The sequence below is a fragment of the Ascaphus truei genome, chromosome 5, assembly GCF_040206685.1.
Source record: "Ascaphus truei isolate aAscTru1 chromosome 5, aAscTru1.hap1, whole genome shotgun sequence".
NCBI lineage: Eukaryota > Metazoa > Chordata > Amphibia > Anura > Ascaphidae > Ascaphus > Ascaphus truei.
Genome location: NC_134487.1, coordinates 292,762,073 through 292,783,816, shown reverse-complemented (window position 1 = coordinate 292,783,816; position 21,744 = coordinate 292,762,073). Strand labels below are relative to the sequence as shown.

Sequence of the window (21,744 nt, the reverse complement as noted above, 5' to 3'; positions counted from 1 at the left end):
GAATCTTGTCCCACAGACATGTCCTGCTCTATATACACGCCAGAGGTCATTATAACGTGCTGTACATCATGACCGTTTATTCGTTTTATAGGGACTGACTGCGCTGCGCGCTCATGTGAAGCGCCGACACTTCCCGTCACTTCCGCTCCGGAGATCAGAAGGGATCACCTGATCGATCCAAAGAGCAGTCACATGATCCATCAGTGCTGATTTTCGTGACCTCTGGCACTGAAGGGTATAAAAACAGGATTTTTCTTAATCTCTAGCTTCTGCAAAGGAAAAAACTGGCGATTTAGCGGACTGCTGCTCTAATCTCTACTTATATTAATTATGCTATATTCTCTATATAACTATTCAGCATGTAACTAGTTAATTTAGTATTAAGTTAGAATTTATATTGGAAAATGATTAGCTGACTGCAATGATAAGAAGATAAAATCAGTCTGAAGACAGCCAGGTTTAGAAAAGTTTGCTGAGTTGTAAGAGTTTGAATTCAAAGTCTAGTTAAATAAATAGTTAGTAAAAGAGAATACAATAGACTGCAGGGGTGAGCAAACTTTTTATGCCGAGCCCCCCTTTTCATCCATAAAATTTCTCGGGCCCCCCCTGCCTGATGTAATCAAAATCACATGGAAAAAAAAAAAAACCCTTTATTAAACGGTATACAATATAAATCCAAATATGTTTAAATACTTACATATTTCAACAGCTCGCGCTTGCAAAATTAGGCTGCGTCCACGCTGCCGCTGAGAGCGGTGACATCACCAACTCTCCAAGCATGAGCGCAGGGTGTCCTGCATAATTTTGCAAGCGTGGATCGGGGCTATTTGTGTGTGTGGCTGTGTGTGGCTGTGTGTGTGTGTAGTGACTGCTGCTGAGCGCACATCAAAGTCAATTTTGTTTGTCTCCCCAAGCGCCAAGCTTGGGAGAGCGTACGTGCACAAAGACAATCCTTTGGGGGGGCATTCATCCACCTCTTTGCTACCTCCCTTCCCTCTCCCCCCCCCCTTTTTTTTCTTCCTTCCCCTCCATGCTCTTTGTCTTGCTATCCCCATTGTCATCCAAACTCCTACCTACAGTATTATTTATTTTTTCCTGTTTTCAATGTTGTGTTTTCACAGTTTTTTTACATTATTTCTGTCCATTCATAGTGTGATTGATATAGGTGCAGCCGACCCTTTCACTTGCAGAGGATCGCAGTGAAGCAGGCTGCCAGCGGAGGAGAGCAGGAACACAGCGCTATTGCAGGGCAGACACCGAAGGAGGGGCGTTTGACTTCACCGTGCTCGGGCGTGCTCCTCCCCGTACCTCCGAAGCCCCTGCGCGTGCGCTCACACACCATCACGTTGCAGCCACCTGCACTACCCTGCTTAGCCACCCGCACACATCTTCGGCTGCCCGCCCGTGCACATCTACTTGGCCGCCCCTCGCGCACAGCGTCTGCCGGCCCGCGCACCCAGTTTTCGTCGCACGTCGCCTGCGCCCCCCTAAATAATCTTGCACCTCATTGCCCCCCCAGTTTTCGCACCACTGCATTACAACACACACTCTCTCAATCAATCAATCAATCACCACATACACACACTCACCTCATACACTCAATCAATCAATCAATCACCACATACACACACTCACCTCATACACTCAATTCCCCCCCCACACACACTCAATCCCCCCCACACACACACACCACACACTCAATCCCCACACTCAATCCCCCCCCCCACACACACACACACAATCCCCACATACACTCAATCCCCCCCCCCACACACACACTCAATCCCCACACACACTCAATCCCCCCCTCCCCCCCACACACACTGTTAATAATTATCCTCTACTTTGGTATACGTAGGGACCTTCTCCAGTACTCAGATAGATTATTTCTCTTTACACCTCCGGAGGCCTTTCCCCACTGTTAGGGCGCTGGAAAAGTAGACGAGCTGCTCGGAGGAGAAATGATTGAGTCTGACACCAATGATCGTTATCAAAAATATCTCCTGTTTATTAAAAGGTTATAGTCAGTTTTATAGGCGAGCAAACAAAAGTGAATCCATGCCAAGCTTTACTTCCCTTATTTTTATGCTTATGCTATGCTTATTTTCTAACTAACAAATGGTCAATTCTTCCTGTTATTTCCTGTTATTTCATTCCGGATCTATGTCTAAACATAGACAGTTCAAAAGTGCAGCCAACATTAAATTGGCAAAAGGGGTAGTTAATGTCACACTAAGAAGCATAATGGCAGTGTTAGTATAAAATGGTTATACAGCAGACAAAATGGAGTCCCCCCTGATATACACATTATCACACACACTCAATCCCCCCACACACACTCAATCCCCACACACACTCAATCCCCCCCCACACACACACAACCCCCGCCCCCCCCCCCACACACACAACCCCCCCCACACACTCAATCCCCCCCCACACACACAATCCCCCCACCCACACACAGTCCCCCCCACACACACACTCAATCCCCCCACACACACACAATCCACCCCACACACACACTGAATCCCCCACCACACACACAATCCCCCCCCCACACACACTCAATCCCCCCACACACACACAATCCCCCCACACACATAATCCCCACACACACACAAACTCAATCCCCACACAAACACAATCCCCCCCCCCCACACACACACAAACTCAATCCCCACACACACACACAATCCCCCCCCACACACACACAATCCCCCCCACACACACAAACTCAATCCCCCCACACATACACACAAACTCAACCCCCCCCCCCCACACACACACACTCAAATACACACACACACACTTTCTCCTGGGGGGCGACATGCTCCGATCCCCCAAGCTGCTGAAAACTGGGCGGGAAGCAGTCAGGAAGAGAAGGAGGGGCTGTCTGTGTGCAGAGAGAAGCCCCGCCCCCTCTGCAAGACACAGGCACATAGAAGCAGCAGCACTTAGCTTCTGGCCGCCCGTGCACAGCTCTGCCCGCCCCCAGGTTTCCCTGCAAGCAGCCCGCCCCCTCTGCAGGCCCCGCCCCCTCTGCAAGACACAGGCACATAGAAGCAGCAGCACTTAGCTTCTGGCCGCCCGTGCACAGCTCTGCCCGCCCCCAGGTTTCCCTGCAAGCAGCCCGCCCCCTCTGCAGGCCCCGCCCCCTCTGCAAGACACAGGCACATAGAAGCAGCAGCACTTAGCTTCTGGCCGCCCATGCACAGCTCTGCCCACCCCCAGGTTTCCCTGCAAGCAGCCCGCGCCCCCCCTACATAATCTTGCCCCCCCCAAGGGGGCGCGCCCCACAGTTTGCGCACCGCTGCAATACAGTTAGGTCTTAAATGTTTAGGAACATAGGATTAACTATAGTTATTTAGTGACAGAACAAAGAGGTTCTTCTAGATCAGGCCTGCACAACTTATACAGTGAAACTGGCCAAAGGGACGCCATGACATCACGTAACGTGGCGCCGCGTGACATCACATAGCATCCCGCTTTCATGGCAACGAGGTGTCACGTCACACCCCGCGCCCATTTTTTTCAGTGCCTGCAGGGGAAACAGTAGAATGTTCAGGGGAGAAGACGGAGAACGCCGCAACACGTCGCCACCAGACCCTGCGGGCTTCACAGTGAGTCCGGGCGGGACGCATGCGGCCCGCGGGCCGAATGTTGTGCAGGTCTATTCTAGATCAAAGTGGATATTGCTAAATGAAGAAATATTGGTTTAAGCATTGATGATTGACTAAAATCAGGTACTGCCATGTTAAAACTGCTTGAGGAAAAATGTATAAAGATTGCATTTGGATTTATAGAATTCGGAATCATTGAACATCACCAAGCTAAGAACTGATCTAAAGGTTCTCCACTCTATAACTACGGTCTGTGTGCCTGAAATGATGCAAACCAACTGAAAGGATGCTGTAAAAGATGTTTTCTATCGTCTCTGAATAAATTGTGAAAAGAACCGGGCCTTGGCCTACTTGATATATATTGAAAGGTGGGACATTCATTTGCACCCATTTAATGAAGAAAATCTTCATTTGGCGAACCAGCGAGTCCAGCGAGACTAATCTTTAAAGTGCAGCAACATTTACTCATGATCAAGATCCTGAAATATGTCATGATGCAAAAAAAAAATTACAAATCACATCTTTATCTAGAATATATACTTAGATCTGTGTCAAAATGAAGAAATCTGCATATGCATTCCCAGTGCTACTTGAGCTGGAGTTTTTTTCTTCGTATTATTCCTTACTTTATGGGACGCGGGATCCCGCAGAGCTTAGCTGCGTTTCTCCAAACTACGGGAGCGAAAAATAACCTTTTAAATCTTCCAGGCACGTATATAATATGGCTGCCAAGGTCAGCTGTGGACCAACAGCCAATATATATCTGCAAAGTCATCCGGCGGTGATGTTGCAGCTGTCTATTGGCGGGGTGTTCTCACCTGGTTGCGCTTCTAAGAATTCTGCGGGTAAGGAGCGGGATGTACAGGGATCTAAAAATATGCTTTCAATGAGGACCTGCCACTCCCTACTTCCATTACTGATTGGCCTGTGGCCATCTTTTGATCTGAACAAAACAAAAGAATCTTGTGAAGCAGTGGACCCGTGGTGCTGCAGCCTTGCGGTTCACATTTTAGTACGTGTATTTAAATTATCTCTGCCGACTAACTACTATCTCAGTCTACTGATACCTACAGAATCACTTGCTATGAGCAGCTGTTACATTGATGCAAAGTGCTTGCTATTGACACTAAGGAACCCATTCAATATGCTGTGAAGTGGTCTTTATTTTTAAATTTAATAGGGAAGACTTTATGGGTAAAATCTTACCTACTAGTGAGACTATAGGAGACACATGCCAACTGCTGCTGTAAATGGCAATTTGATGACAAAACGGATTATATATCAAGCTAAAAATAGTGCAGTCCTGGAGCAAAAAAATGGCTCCAAATGCATCAAAGAAAACATTTCACTGAAAGCAGTAAGATATTATTCCTTTGACACATCTTGTGCAAAGTCTGCCCCAGATGTGCACCTACCTTGATACATACACTCCAAAATATACACTTGGGTTCCTTGATAAATTGTAGACTTCCAGTCATTCCACGGATTATGTTTACAATGTTTATAAAGAACAGGTCCCCTTTCTGACATATACATACAACCAGAGGCAGAACTAGTATGGGACGAGCGGGGCAGCTGCCCAAGGTGCAGCAGTGTAGGAAGTGCAGGTCGGACAACTGTACAGAGGTGAGTGTCGGAGGAGGGAGTGCGATGTCAGGGGCAGAAGAGGAGGGTGATTTATGGTGGCAGTGGGGTGGCGGAGGGAAATGAGAGAGACTTGGAGAGTTGGGTGAGAAAGACTTGGGGAGGGATGGTGAGAGACTTGGGGAGGGGTGGTGAGACTTGGGGAGGGGGATGAGAGACTTGGGGAGAGAGACTTGGGGAGGGAGTGAGAGACTTGGGGAGGTGGGTGAGAGAGACTTTGGGAGGGGGGAGTAAGAGAGACTTGTGGAGGAGAGTAAGAGAGTTTTGGGGAGGGGGGAGAAAGAGAGACCTGGAGAAGGGGGAGAGAGAGAGGCATTGGGAAGGAAGAGAGAGAGAGGCTTGGGGAGAGGGGGGAGTGAAAGGCTTTGGGAGAAGGGTAGTGAGAGGCTTGGGGAGCTGGAAGTGAAGCTTGGAGAGGGGGAGAGTAAGAAAGGCTTATGGAGGAAGGAGTGAGTGAGGCTTGGGAAGAAGAGGCTTGGAGAGGAAGAGACTTGGGGGAGAGGGTGAGTGGGAGAGACTTTGGGGGGGGGGAGTGAGAGACTTTAAGAGCGGAAAGTGAGAGACTTGGAGAGGGAGGAGAAATAGAGGGAGTAAGAGACTTGGGGGGAGGGATTGAGTGAGAGAGAATTGGGGATGGGGTCAGAGTGCTAGAGGCTTGGGAGGGGGGAAATGAGACAGACTTGAGGAGGGGAGGAGTGACACAGACTTGGGGAGGACGGTGAGAGAGTTGGGGGAAACGGGGAGTGAGCGACTGGTGGAGGGGCTTGGAGGAGTGAGAGACTGGTGGGTGGAGGGAAGGGGAGAGTGAATGAGGGGAGGGGAAGAGGGAATGGGGAAGAGAGAAAAAAGGGGGAGCAAGGGGTGTGCGTGTCTGTTGGAGAGAGAATGGGGAGATAGAGAAAAAAGGTGGAGAGAGAAAGAGGAGGGGGAGAAATATAATACAAAGGGGCCTATTCTAGTAGCATTCATAAAAAACCCGCTGGACCTGTTACGCCGCCGTTTTTTTCAGTGTACTTATCACGGAATTTAGAGAGCCTTTATGAAGGCTACTAGAATAGGCCACTTTCCCGGACCAAAACTTACGAGGATCGGCGATGTGATATTCGCCTCTCTCAAAAGGTCTCACCCGTGGATCTGGTTGTGAGCTGCACAGAGATAGCTGCCTCTCCCTGTGCATATCTCACCTGTGATCGCAGGGTTTTAATAAAAATTGTAATACTAGTGTACGTGAGCAGGGGGTCTACGGAGCAGAACCGTGTTGATTTCAGGTCCGGGGACCCATTGCTTCCCGAGATACAGGCCCTGTTATGGGGTGCCGGTATCTCCTATGCATTTAAATGTCTTGCGTCATGTGACCGTGGGATTTAAATGCATAGGAGATACCGGCACCCCATAACGGGGCCTGTATCTCGGGAAGCAAGGGGACCCCGGACCTGAAATCAATGCGGTTCTACTACGGAGACCCCCTGCTACACGTACACTAGTATTACATTTTTTTTTATTAAAACAGCTTCATTACCTTAGCGGCTAGCCTGGCGGCCTGGTCACAGGATCTTCCCCACAGAACTTTGCATCTTTGGTCCTCTTCTGCTGCACTGGCAGCCATTTAGTGACCCCCAAGCTGAATCTTTGCCGATTGATCACAGGGGAACGGATCGGTCGGCAACTTAGCTAATTACTTATCATTGTGTGTATTGTATTGATGCACGTATTAAAGGGGAAAATACAATTTAAAAAAAACAGCAGCTTGGACTGCTGCTTTAAAAACAAAAGACAATTTGTAAGACAGGTAACGAACAATATATGCATTTGTCTTTTTTTATACTTTTAAAGTGCAGAACAAATGAGTTCTTCAGTATTAGGTGATACCTTTTTTTGTTTTGACTAACAATTGATATTATAAAACATCAGACAAGCTTTCCAAAATTCTCTCACTTCCTGAGAGCTTGTTCTACTTAATTAATGATACTTTTATAGCAAGTATTAGTAATAAAGGAATGTTATTATAGTACATAGCAAAACTACCTCTGTACTGATATAATATGCTTATTGTGTAGGAGGGCATAAAAGAACCATTCACTTCTGTTTGAAATATGGACAGAAACATTGTGTCAACAGTACATTCTGCCCTCTATCATATATCACGCAAGCGCACACACACACACACACACACACACACACACACACACACACACACACACACACACACACACACACACACACACACACACACACACACACACACACACACACACACACCTCCCCTACACACACACACATGCTAAGGTCCTCCTGGCTGTGTCCTGAAGGAATTCAGAGAACACAAAGCCACATTAACTTGAAAAGCATTGATGGGTCACAGTTAAAAATAGCGGAACAGAAGAACAAAAACACAACGGAATCAAAGTTACATTCAATAAATGAAAACGCAGGGAAAGAAAAAAGTGGAATTACAGTAGCCCAGCCTTGATGTGATGAAGGATTTAGTTTTCTCAAAGAATACAAATTGATGTATATTAAGAAAAAGATAATGGATAAAGAGATCAAAAGAACAAGGATGGTGTTTTTTTTTTTTTTTTTAAATCAAGGTTAATGGGTAATAGAAAAAACGGATTTGAAGGTAAAATGGTAGCATTTACTTGATCAACGAGTAAACATTTTCTACAAAGCTGAACATGAAGGGAAGATTATATCAACCGAGGCTTTGGACCTGTGTACATAGAGATCTTACCTTTTTGTAATTTTTTTATTCAACTGTTAGCTGAAGAATCAACTGGCACTGCAGAATTGTAATGCTATTTGACGTTTACATAGGATAGCTTTGGGGGATACAACACCAGGATGTCTTATCTTTCCACTGTCACATCCCATACTTGTCGTACGTGTCAGGAGGCTTCTAAATGCCACCACAGAGGAACTGCCTTAGGTTAATATGGTTATATGGTTTGTGCAACCATGTGAGAATATTTTACACAGTATCTCTAGGAATTAAGGGCTAGGGGGAGGGCAGCTACAACGGAGGGTAGACTACTTAACTTTTGCACTCCATTTTGGTCATTTTCATGTTTCTGTGTGTTCATTTGGATGTAATTTCCCAGAATCCCTGGCGGCAGTGGAATTTAGAGATCATTATTTATTTTTATTTATAAAATGTTTTACCAGGAAGTAATACATTCAGAGTTACATCTTCAATTATGTCCTGGGCACAGTTGTGATAACAATACATGGTTATACTAAATGAATAAAGGTTATACATTCAATTCACAGACATTTCATAGACAGAGATACAATTATGGGCATGTGTAACCTTTACAGACAGGATTAAAATTGTGCTAGAAGAGGTAGGATAAGCCTGCAACGTATTGTAAGAAGAGGCCCTGCCACAAGATGCTTACAATCTACAGGCCTGGGTAAGTTGGAACATTGGGTACAGAGGATAAAAGGGCTGGTGAGTTTCAGATTGAAATAGAGCAGCTTTAACATCACGAAACATCAGTGAACAGCCGCAAACGGATCATACCCTTTAGCTGCCCTTCGGCTGTGCCAAAGGATGTCCACCTTGGGGGCGACACAGATGTACACTGAAGGGGTTCAGATTGAATGCAGCTGTGGTTTCAAGGTCCTTTGTCCTTCTGGGTCATTACCATTCCAGTGGGCAGGGTTGACGAAAACCATAGCAGTAAGCAAACGCAGATATTGATATACACCAGTGATTTTAAATCTTTTAAGATCCGTTGAACCCATTAAAACATGTATTATTGGGGCGTGGCTTGGAAGCTGAATGGAGAGGACGCAAGTCTGCCGAGCTCCGTCGGCGAAGGAGAGCTGCGGGGCTATCCGGCCCCCTAGACGCCCCGGAGAGGACTGGACGCCGCCGATTTTAATGTTGCACTAAACCCGGTGTTAGATACTGTACTTCCAAAGGATATACAAAAGTGAGCAAAAAACAGACACAATTTATCAATAAAATATTGAACCAGCAGGCATTCGCTGATGCCTGGAGAGTTTTGGACCCATCAGGGAAAGATTACACGTATTACTCACACCCACATGATAGCTACTCTAGAATAGATTATCTTTTTGGAGACCAGATTAATGTGAGTAAAATACGGAAAGTCAATATTGGTAATATTACGTAGTCAGACCACGCACCAGTAACTCTAGAAATTGATTTGGGTGGGGGTGGGGGGTCTATGCAGAAAGGTGGGTGGACATGGAGTTGAACGAGTCCTTACTGAAAAACAGTAATGTAGTATTAGTGATTGAGGAGGCTCTTAAAAATTATTTCACAGAAAATAACGTAGGGAATATATCACCGGCAATATTGTAGGAAGCTCATAAAAGTGTTATAAGGGGAGCGTTTATTCAGCGAGCCTCTCTCAGGAAAAAACTAAGAGAAAGAGAAATTATAAAATTAAGCAAGTTAATGAAGACCTTGAAACACAACATAAGAGGGCCGCAGATAAGGAGATATTAGCGGAATTAATAACAGCAAGAGGAAAACTCTACTTATTAGCAACTCAAAAAATAGAAAAGTCATTGACTTGACTTTAACATAAATATTATGAGAAAGGTAATAAGATGGATAGATTATTAGCCAATCAGTTAAAGCAGAAGCAAAGCCAATATAATATCAGCAAAATTCGGATGCAGGATGGAGCAGTGTCGCAGGATCCAAAAGTTATTAAAGAACAGTTTAGACTATTTATATGAGAAATGATACAATATAGACGCTATGCAAAATACGAAGAAGGTATATATAGAGGAAGATACTGTATAGAGTTATTTATGAAGGATAATCAAACTAAAACAATTACACCAGAGGCGAGAGATAAACTTGATGCGGCTATAACATGGGATGAGATAGAAAAAGTGGTGAAAGATCTGTCTAGTGGGAAAAGTCCAGGCTCTGACAGACTGTCACATACATACTATAAAACTGTATATTGTACTGCATATTATATTGTACGGTATATAGTATTACATTGTGACTGAACATATAAAATACTTAGCAGCCTGCCAACATTTTTTTTTTAACTCAATTTTTTTATTGGGTACAATCATGTCAAACAGTACATACAAGGGTGTCATGATCCCATGACAGTGGTGCTTTCAACAATCTGACAGGGACCCAATAACTTTTTCCATTTTCTTGGGAGTGGTGATTGGATGGGAGGGGGAGGGGAGGAGGGGGAGGGGGGAAGACACACATGGGAGGGGGGGGAAGGGGGGGGAACCTAGGAGAGAGAGGGGGGGGGGGGGGGTGGGTGGCGCGCTCCTACCTCCGCGACTGCCTATGGGTATATTTATTTTGTTAGCCACGGGTCCCAGGTGTTTAGAAATTGGGGTATTTTCTTTTGGAGCAGGGCGGTCAGTTTCTCCATTGACATAACTTCGTTAATTCTGCTAGTGACAGTGGTTCTAGAGGGGGCTTTAGTCTGCTTCCAAGCAGCCTGCCAACATTTTTAAGAGCTAGCATTGTGTTAGGCACGCGCCCGCTCTCCTCACCAGGCTGTGCAGCGGTGACTTTACCTGTCAGTCATCAGTGTGCACAGCGAAAGTGCCACAGGGGAAATTGTAGGTGCCACGCCAACCTGGTGCCTGGGTTTTTCCCATCCCTCATATATTATATTACATAGCATAACATTTAAAAAAATAAATATTATTTATATAAGTGATTGGATCCACCATTACCAATTTGTTCTCAGGGATCCCCAGAGTCCTAGAGAACACAGGGTTAAAAAAATAAAAGCTGACGGCTTCCCTTTGCTTTGTTACAACTGATGCCGTTTACCTCCCTATGGGGCAGATTCATCAAGCTCCAATATGGGTAATGTGAGCAGACATCACGCTTTAGCTGGGACAGTCCCGTTTTTTTCTTCTTTGTTCCGGTGTCCTGAAATGTTGGCAAATGTCCCGGTATTTTTTTCCCCCAAAATTTTCCGGCCACGCATGTGCCTGAGCGGCGCTTGCCGGACGCCCATGAGCGAAGGGTGCTGGCGGTTCACGCATGCATGGTGGGCGCATACCATTCGCGCATGTGCAGTGGGCTCTTGCCATTTGCGCGGGAGCGGTTGGTTCTCGCCGTTTGTACATGCACGGAATTTGTCTCGGGAATAGGTGAGGTTGGGAGGTCTCGAGAAATGGGGGGTCAAAAGGCTGATCACAATGTTTGGTTAATTGTGTATTTGTAAGTGTATGGTCACCCTAATTATGGTGTAGCACACTCGATCCGGCATTAACTTTGATTCAAGTCAAAATGAGATAACGCCAGGAGCACTAACCCATAACGACGCTTGATGAATCTGCCCGTATGTCTGAAACGCCATATTAAATTGTACGCTCTCCAAGGTAGAGATTCATATGTATAAATAAAGCACTGGCTTTATCCTGCCTCCCCTTCTTACAATCACTACGTATAGTTCATCCTCATGCTGCTGCCAGATTAATCTTCAATCCTCCTGCTGCTGCCTGGTCGCTGCCTCTTGCACACGCTTCTCACCCAGAAAGAATCTATTTTTAGATGCACATTTTCTATCTACTCGCTCATCTTTCTCATCCCTTGCTGCCTATTTTACTCGTTCCTCTGCAGCACCTGAGACCTCAGCCTTCAACATACAAAACCATTTGTTGTTGCTTGTAACAGGGTGACAGACTGTTACCAACAGTTAGAGCTGTTGGGTGCCGGCCCAGCAAGCATTAACAAGCTCAGCTAAGTGAGTGTTGGGTTTAAAAGGTGGGCGGCATACAGCCCACAGTCTCTCACAGACAGACACGAAGATAGAGAGAGAGGTGTATGTGTTCCAGACGGCAGAAAGCACAGTATGCTAAACGCTGCTGCCAGAATCACTGTACTCTTTCCTAAATCTGTCTATGGCTACGCTTATAGTGCCGGCGACGTCAGGCTACGGTCGCTGGAAAAATCTAATTGAGATGACTTCCAGCAATCGCAACCAAGCCGTCGCGTCGCACCGCGCTTACTATAAGCGTACGCGACGGCAACAATGCATTTGTTTTGACGAGACGTTGCGTCGCTGTCTCCGGCACTATAAGCGCAGCCTTAGTGTCTCCCCAGCTGAATTCACTCTCCTGGCTTCCTATCAAATCCAGTATCACACTCTCAATTCTCCTCCTCACTTTTAAAGCTTTACACTCTTCTGCCCCTCCCTACATCTCAGCCCCAATTTCTCGCTATGCACCATCCCGACTCTTGCGTTCCGCTGTAGGCCCACCTACTGTCTCTGAACGTTCTTTCTACCTAACAATTAGATTGGAAGCTCTCTAGAGCAGGGACTCCTCTTCCTAAATGTCAATTTTTATGTCTAAAGCACTTATTCCCATGATCTGTTATTTGTTATTATATGATTGTCACATGTATTACTACTGTGACGCGCTATGTACATTAATAGCGCTATATAAACAAAGACATACATACCTACATACATACCTACATACATACATACGTACAAGTGGTAATGGTGAAAAGCAGGGTTGCAAACCTGTCGGAGACATGTGAATGTTTCACAGGTGATTTTTTCATTTGCTGCTGCTGCAGACACCATGTCCCTGCATTTTGTGTTGCTGAATTTTGGCTGAATAAAAGTCGACGTGTACTTTTCCAGACGCAAGTCTTCTGTCATTACCTCTGAGTGCCTCTCCAACATCGCTTTATTTTTCTACTTTCCTTAACCAGAGTGTACACCAGAGGCATACTGTGCTTATGCAAAGTATTGTACCGCATTGTATTTCTATTTGTATAACGCCAAGCATGTGAGCAGCACCTGGAAGAGACATTATACAAGGCAACACATAATACAGGTAGGAATAATTCAAATAAGTGCATATTGCATTAAAGGGGTAGCAAGAAGTCAACTCGTCTATGGACTTTATTGATTATATTGGTCAACGTTTCGATCCTATCCCTGGACCTTCCTCAACATAGAAATAGGATGAAGAAAAGTCCACGGTATTGCTGACTTCTTCCTACTTGTTTTACATCTAGATTTCTCTAGCCCTTCAAGCGCCCGTGACTTCTTATCGACTTTGTAATGCATTAATGTAACATTGGGAAGAGTGGAGTATCTGCCCCAAACATGTAGGTGTATCTATATCTTAATTTATATAGCGCCATCTATGTACAAAGCGCTTCGTAGCAGTAATACACGTGACATAATAATATAACACATTATAATGTAATACAAACATTGGGAGGGGGGGGCGTGAGGCGGAATGAGAGAAGGGGGGGGGGGGGGGCTTGTTAACTCCAGTCTTGTGTGGCCCATTTATTCATTTGTTAATTGTCTGGCCATACTGACCAAACCTTATGGAATGTATCCACCTTTTGACCCAGCTGAACCCTGTTCTTTTAATGTACCCATGTATTTTTATAACTCTGTGCCCAGGACATACGTGAAAACGAGAGGTATCGCTCAATGTATTACTTCCTGGTAAAACATTTTTATAAATAAATAAAAATATAGCACTGGAAGTGTACATAGCTCTGAACATACAGCTTTGCAGACACAATGAGCCCCTGTCCCCACAGAGCTTACAATCTAATTTCAGTGTCTGAGGCACAATGAAATAAAGTGATTTGCCCAAGGATTTTATTTACTAAGTCACTCCTTCAGCCCAGTTAGGGTGATTTTGATGTGTTAAAGTGGTACTAATTGGTACCAAGATGATGTTTAGCTGCATTCAATCTGAACCCCTTCAGTCTACATCTGCGTCGCCCCAAAGGCGGACAGCCTTTAGCGCAGCCGAAGGGCAGCTAAAGGGTGTGAGCCGTTTGCTGCCATTTGGTGATGTTAAAGCTGCTCCACTGCAATCTGAAACTCACCAGCCCCTTTATCCCCTGTACCCAATTTTCCACCTTACCTGGCCTTATAAATTGTAAGCACCTTGAGGCAGGGCCTCTTCTAACACATTGCAGGTGTATCCTACCTCTTCTAACACATTGCAGGCGTATCCTACCTCTTCTAGCACATTGCAGGCGTATCCTACCTCTTCTAACACATTGCAGGCGTATCCTACCTCTTCTAACACATTGCAGGAGTATCCTACCTCTTCTAACACATTGCAGGCATATCCTACCTCTTCTAACACATTGCAGGCACATTCTACCTCTTCTAACACATTGCAGGCATATTCTACCTCTTCTAACACATTGCAGGCGTATTCTACTTCTCTTCTAACACATTGCAGGCGTATTCTACCTCTCTTCTAACACATTGCAGGCGTATTCTACCTCTCTTCTAACACATTGCAGGCGTATTCTACCTCTCTTCTAACACATTGCGGGCGTATTCTACCTCTTCTAACACATTGCAGGCGTATTCTACAGTACCTCTCTTCTAACACATTGCAGGCGTATTCTACCTCTTCTAACACATTGCAGGCATATTCTACCTCTTCTAACACATTACAGGCATATTCTACCTCTTCTAACACATTGCAGGCATATTCTACCTCTTCTAACACATTGCAGGCGTATTCTACTTCTCTTCTAACACATTGCAGGCATATTCTACCTCTTCTAACACATTGCAGGCGTATTCTACCTCTCTTCTAACACATTGCAGGCGTATTCTACCTCTTCTAACACATTGCAGGCGTATTCTACCTCTCTTCTAACACATTGCAGGTGTATCCTACCTCTTCTAACACATTGCAGGCGTATCCTACCTCTTCTAACACATTGCAGGCGCATTCTACCTCTCTTCTAACACATTGCAGGCGTATTCTACCTCTCTTCTAACACATTGCAGGCGTATTCTACCTCTTCTAACACATTGCAGGCGTATTCTACTTCTCTTCTAACACATTGCAGGCATATTCTACCTCTTCTAACACATTGCAGGCGTATTCTACCTCTCTTCTAACAGATTGCAGGCGTATTCTACCTCTTCTAACACATTGCAGGCGTATTCTACCTCTCTTCTAACACATTGCAGGCGTATCCTACCTCTTCTAACACATTGCAGGCGTATCCTACCTCTTCTAACACATTGCAGGCGTATTCTACCTCTCTTCTAACACATTGCAGGCGTATTCTACCTCTCTTCTAACACATTGCAGGCGTATTCTACCTCTTCTAACACATTGCAGGCGTATCCTACCTCTTCTAACACATTGCAGGCGTATTCTACCTCTTCTAACACATTGCAGGCGTATCCTACCTCTTCTAACACATTGCAGGCGTATTCTACCTCTTCTAACACATTGCAGGCGTATTCTACCTCTTCTAACACATTGCAGGTGTATCCTACCTCTTCTAACACATTGCAGGTGTATCCTACCTCTTCTAACACATTGCAGGTGTATCCTACCTCTTCTAACACATTGCAGGCGTATTCTACCTCTTCGAACACATTGCAGGTGTATCCTACCTCTTCTAACACATTGCAGGTGTATCCTACCTCTTCTAACACATTGCAGGCGTATCCTACCTCTTCTAACACATTGCAGGCGTATTCTACTTCTCTTCTAACACATTGCAGGCGTATCCTACCTCTTCTAACACATTTCAGGTGTATTCTACCTCTTCTAACACATTGCAGGCGTATTCTACCTCTTCTAACACATTGCAGGTGTATCCTACCTCTTCTAACACATTGCAGGCGTATTCTACCTCTTCGAACACATTGCAGGTGTATCCTACCTCTTCTAACACATTGCAGGTGTATCCTACCTCTTCTAACACATTGCAGGTGTATCCTACCTCTTCTAACACATTGCAGGCGTATTCTACTTCTCTTCTAACACATTGCAGGCGTATCCTACCTCTTCTAACACATTGCAGGTGTATTCTACCTCTTCTAACACATTGCAGGCGTATTCTACCTCTTCTAACACATTGCAGGCGTATTCTACTTCTCTTCTAACACATTGCAGGTGTATCCTACCTCTTCTAACACATTGCAGGCATATTCTACTTCTCTTCTAACACATTGCAGGCATATTCTACCTCTTCTAACAAATTGCAGGCGTATTCTACCTCTCTTCTAACACATTGCAGGCGTATTCTACCTCTTCTAACACATTGCAGGTGTATCCTACCTCTTCTAACACATTGCAGGCGTATTCTACCTCTCTTCTAACACATTGCAGGCGTATTCTACCTCTTCTAACACATTGCAGGCGTATTCTACCTCTTCTAACACATTGCAGGCGTATTCTACCTCTCTTCTAACACATTGCAGGCGTATTCTACCTCTCTTCTAACACATTGCAGGCGTATTCTACCTCTCTTCTAACACATTGCAGGCGTATTCTACCTCTCTTATAACACATTGCAGGCGTATTCTACCTCTATTCTAACACCATTTTAATATTGTCTGTAAAGGTAACATACAGATGAAGTCTCCAGTTCCAACCCACTCTCCGAAGACGCTCCATGGGTAGTCCGCCAGCTGCCCGCGGGAGAATTTGTCCCTCCCTGCGGCGCGCGTTCACCCGCTAGGGAGGGAAGATTCCTGTGCGGAGCTGCGAGGAGGACAAGACGGAACTGGAGACTTCATCTGTATGCCAATAATCATATCTCTAACTTTCCATTAAATGTTTGTGAATTGACTGCATAACCTCTGTTCATTTCATGTAACCATGTATTGTTATTATAACTCTGTGCTCAGGACATACTGGAAAACAAGATGTAACTCTCAATGTATTACTCCCTGGTAAAACCTTTTATAAATAAATAAATAAATAGATGTGTCTGGTCCCTAGTGCCGGGTTAGGAGCTGGACCTAATCAGGGATACATTTGTGTAACTGCTCATCACTTTGCAGAAAAGCCCTTAGAAAAGCAAAACAACCCACAACCTATGGGATCCGGTAATATTACTAATCAAATACATTAAAAGCATTGATTTCCATGGCATAATGCATCCTATCTTTTTAATATGTTCAAAACTATCATTGATCCCACTGAGATGCATTTCAGATTACGTGACCAGACACTGAGTGGGAAACAGGAGGAAGTCGGTACAGCTTCACATAAAAACGACATTATTCTCAGATAAGGTAAACGCTATGAGCGGATAACTTATAACTGAGCCAATGATCCAACACATTATTATACATGGTCTAGATGGGAACATAGCAACAACTTATCCTAACTCCTATTTAAAATAAATTGGGATTTAGATGTGCTAAAGCTTAGCAACCTTTAGTGAATATTAGCCTAAAAGTCAATGTACAAGGTCACATGCCACCTTTATAAAATGACATTCTGGTATAAGCAGACATTAAAAAAAGTTATGGTGGTGATGAAGTTGAGACATTAGGGGGTCTGACGTAAACAGCATTAGGCCTCGGCCATGTTCCTTGCTTGCTGGCGGAAGCGCGCTGATGCGCGCTCCCACTCAGCACGGAGCCCCTACAGTCGCAATTAGAGCGGCTTTAGTAGGGGCTCACCTGCGCTTTCGCAAGTGCGCGGAAGCGCAGGTCTAAGGGGAATTTAAAATTCCCCCGCTTGCCGGCACGACAGGCCGGTCACGTGAGCGGTTCGCCCAATGAGGGCGAACCAGCTCCGTGACGTCACTGGCCCGCCCCCGGCCAGTGACGCGCCCGCCCCGGCCCGCCCCCTGACAGCCCGATGACAGTGCGTGCAGTAAGCAACCGCAAGGCCAGGGAAAGCACCCGCTTTCCCTGCGCCTCAGCCCGCCAGCAGGGAACATGGCCGAGGCCTTAGGGTCTAAGCAGCCATTTTGTTTGACTTCTTTTGTCAGCCATCTTGTCATTGTTCTAGTCCTTATCTGTCATTTATGTTGTAATGTGCTGTGTTTGTGTCATCCATTTTGTCTTCTGTCTGTATGAAAGCTGCAGGAAAGTTATAGTGGGTTAAAAGATGTTTCGCTCTCAATGTTTAATGATACCAGCCCTGGCCAGCCCAACTACAAAAGGAGGGAGGGGGCTTACAGCCTTGAGGAGAGAGATTAGAATTAGAGAAGACTTCTCACATTTAAGTGCCAGGTGAAGTCTTGAGAAGTGAGATCAGAATTAGAACCGACTTCTCAGCATTCGAGTGTCCGGTGGAATCAGAGATAGAAATCATTTCTCACACTCAACCCCTTAAAGAATGTATGTATCATTTCATTTTTGTTATGTATTACAAGATTATGTCATTTTAGTTGACACACACTTCCATCATTTGTTATGTATTACAAACTTACATCAGTTTTAGTATTGTTATGTATTACAAAATGATGTAATATTTAGGGACGTGCAAGCCCCCCCATAAAGGGGTGGAGCTTCAGTTTTTAGGGTATAAATGTATTTTCATACCGTATTATCTGCGGGAGAGATTTTTGTTTTGAAGCTGTCTCCGCTGTGTGCACCTGAAATAAACTCATTTGATAACGGAATTTTTGTTGTAACATTTGTACAGCTTTCACAGTGGGTAAAAAGAAAGTGACAAAAACCCTCCACCGTACAGTGTGCAGTAAATAAAAATACCATTGGTGGGGCATTTGCATGTCTGAGACAGACCGGCAACCCTGTCTTTCCCCATTATCACTTAGCAAACAGTGTTTCTACGGCAGCCATGGATTCTGGGTAATGACATGCAAATGAGCACAGTGCTACACACTGCGCTCATTTGGAAGCCGTTACCCAGAATCCCTGGCTGCGCTGGAAGCACTGAAAGCTGAGCTATAATGGGAAAAGACAGGGTTGCCGGCTCCATAGGGGCTGCGATGGCCTGATAGATGTGAGCCGGGGAGTCGGCTGGCCCCCCATCCCCCATGCAGTGGGGAATGCTGCCTGGGTGGGGGGCAGGTAACGGTGCCTTGTCCCCTCCCAGGTAGCCAAATGGTGAGGGGGAAGGGGAGAGGGTATAAAGAGAGGGTCCTCAGAGAGGAGAGGCAGAGCGTTTCAGCCCAGGATAGTGGTTGCCCGACAGAGGGGCCTCCGGGTGGTGGAGCTGCCGCACCAGCCAAGCTCAGGATACGGAGAATGGATGAGGACTTTAGGGACCGCCTTTCAGCTGGAGCCCCTAGAACAGCTTGGCAGGCTGGAGGAGCCGGCTTTAGGGCCGGGCCGGCCAATGCCCAATCAACGCTGCCAAACCCCAGTTGAAAATCACTGATCTACACATATGTGAGTGCCTCATTTTCTGGACTGATAGATATTCTAGTGTGTGCTCCATTTATTTTTGTCCTTTTCAAATTGGTGTTGTGTTGGACTTGCAAAGAACCCTCAACACATCATGCGATGATGTAATATGTTATAAATAGTAAGTCAGGCCTGCACAACACGCGGCCCCCTCTTCCTCCCTCCCGAGCCCACTCTCCCCGTCCCCCCGTCTCCCCCGCTCTCCACCTCCTCTTCCCCCCGCGCCCGCTATCAGGACTGCAGGGTAGGATTGCGCTCTAGCAGTGCGGCACTTCCGGTGCCTGCTCCTTGTTAGAGCGAGTGCGTGCAGTCCTGTCTGCTCTGCCGCCTCGGCTTCCTCCGCCGGCAACCGCAGGATACCAGCCTCTCCTCCCACCTGAGGGTAGTCATATGGGGGGGGGGGGAGGGAGATGATGTGAGATCCAGGGTGGCAGAGGGTGATGTGATGCGGAGGGAGTGGGTGATGTGAGATACAGGGGGGTGATGTTAGATGCAGGGGGGATGATGTGAGGTTCAGGGGGGAGAGTGATGTGAGATGCAGCGGGGGGAGAGTGATGTGAGATGCAGGGGGGAGAGTGATCTGAGATGCAGGGGGGGAGACTGATGTGAGATGCAGCGGGGGAGAGTTATGTGAGATGCAGGGGGGAGAGTGATGTGAGATGCAGGGGGGAGTGCTGTGAGGTGCACGGGGGGTGGGATTTGTGTGGTGTGCAGGGGGGTATCGTGCGTGATGTGGAGGGGGAGTATTATGTGTGTGGGTGAGGAGAGATGGAGGGGGAGTCTCGCAAAGGTTGATGATGAGGGGTGCTGGGGGAGATATATGATGATGATTAGGGGTGCTGGGAGAGATAAATGAGGATGATGAGTGGTGCTGGGGGAGATATGATGATGATGATGATGATGATGATGTTGATTATGATGATGATTTTACCCGTGCGGCCCAAATCTGTTTTTCTTGGTTCGGCCCTTCTCACTTTACAAGTTGTGCAGGCCTGTAGTAAGGTGTCTAACGTACAGTATTCCAGGAAGTGAGGGAGCAGAAGAACACGAGCCCTTGTGACTTCCAGGAATCTCAGGAATGATTGTCAGTTAACAGCTGGTACATTAATGGAATTAGATGGGGGCAAAGAATTATATTTAATAGTAAATGGGTATACTACATATATCCATGCTTCCTGCAACTCCTATAAAAATAACGATTAAAGCATAGTAGATGAGGTTGAAAAAAAGACATATACGTACATCGAGTTCAACCTGTGTTAAATTTAGATGACAGACACTTATCCTGTCTTTGTATTTATAGTTTATTGATCCAGAGGACGGCAAAAAAAAAAAACCCCAGTGAAACATTATCCAATGATATCTCACAAGGGGAAAAATAAATTCCTTCCTGTCTCCAAATATTGGCAATCGGATTACTCCCTGGATCAACATCCTTCTCATGTTTACTTATTTTGGATATCCCTGTATACCTTCCCTTTCCAAAAAGATGTCCAACCTTTAATTGAAAATATCTATTGTATCTGCCATCACCGTCTCCATGGGTAATGAATTCCACACTGTAACTGCCCTTACTGTAAAGAACCCTTTCCTTTGTTGCTGGTGAAATCTCCTTTCCTCCCACCTTAAGGGATGACCTTGTTTAATTGTAAACTCTATTTTTTGGCACTGTGATTTCTTGAGGACCATAAGAAGTGTTATTGCACGAGACACCTTACCACCTATTCAAGTGAATAAACAATAAAGGGCCATTTTGACTAAACAGTGTTACCCCAGAAGACACTTCCGGATGCACAGTATGGCCCATTCACCTGACTGGGCTGTAAGGGACTATATTTACTGTACTAAGCCGTGCTGGCAGATGTCTTACGGAGTAGCACTGTTTAGTAAAAATGGCCATTAATGCCTTGCGGTCTGTCAGGCTGTATTAATATAGCATTTGATACACAATTTTGTTTCAGGTATGACCTTGATCCACTGTACGTTCGAATTTTCATTACATGTAAGGAACTTTTTCCAACAGGTTTGATGCCTCGGTTGAGTGTTTCAAGTTCACTGACAGTAGAACTGATGCATTTAAAATGGGAAAAAATACATGCAAAAGGTATTACAACTCATACATACAATTATAATGTTAAGTAACTCCACCACCAACGCTCATTGTTCCAAATAACCACTCTATTCTGTATATCAATTACAGCAAATGTGAGCCATATCTATGCAGCATAAATTGACACAATGATGTTCTAAAAAGAATGTTACAAATGACAATCAGTGTTATTTTAATGCCACACACCCCGTTTCTGGTAAATTGACCTCATATGCAAAGGAAACCACAACATTTTCAAGACCTATACCACAAGATAAAC

At 45.4% G+C, this 21,744-nt stretch overlaps 1 protein-coding gene across 11 annotated transcripts in view; it reads right to left on the bottom strand.

Moving 5' to 3' along the window:
- BICD1 (BICD cargo adaptor 1) overlaps nt 1-21,744 on the bottom strand; it is a 222,726-nt gene that overhangs the window by 176,898 nt on the left and 24,084 nt on the right. The gene's annotated exons all lie outside the window — the stretch shown is intronic.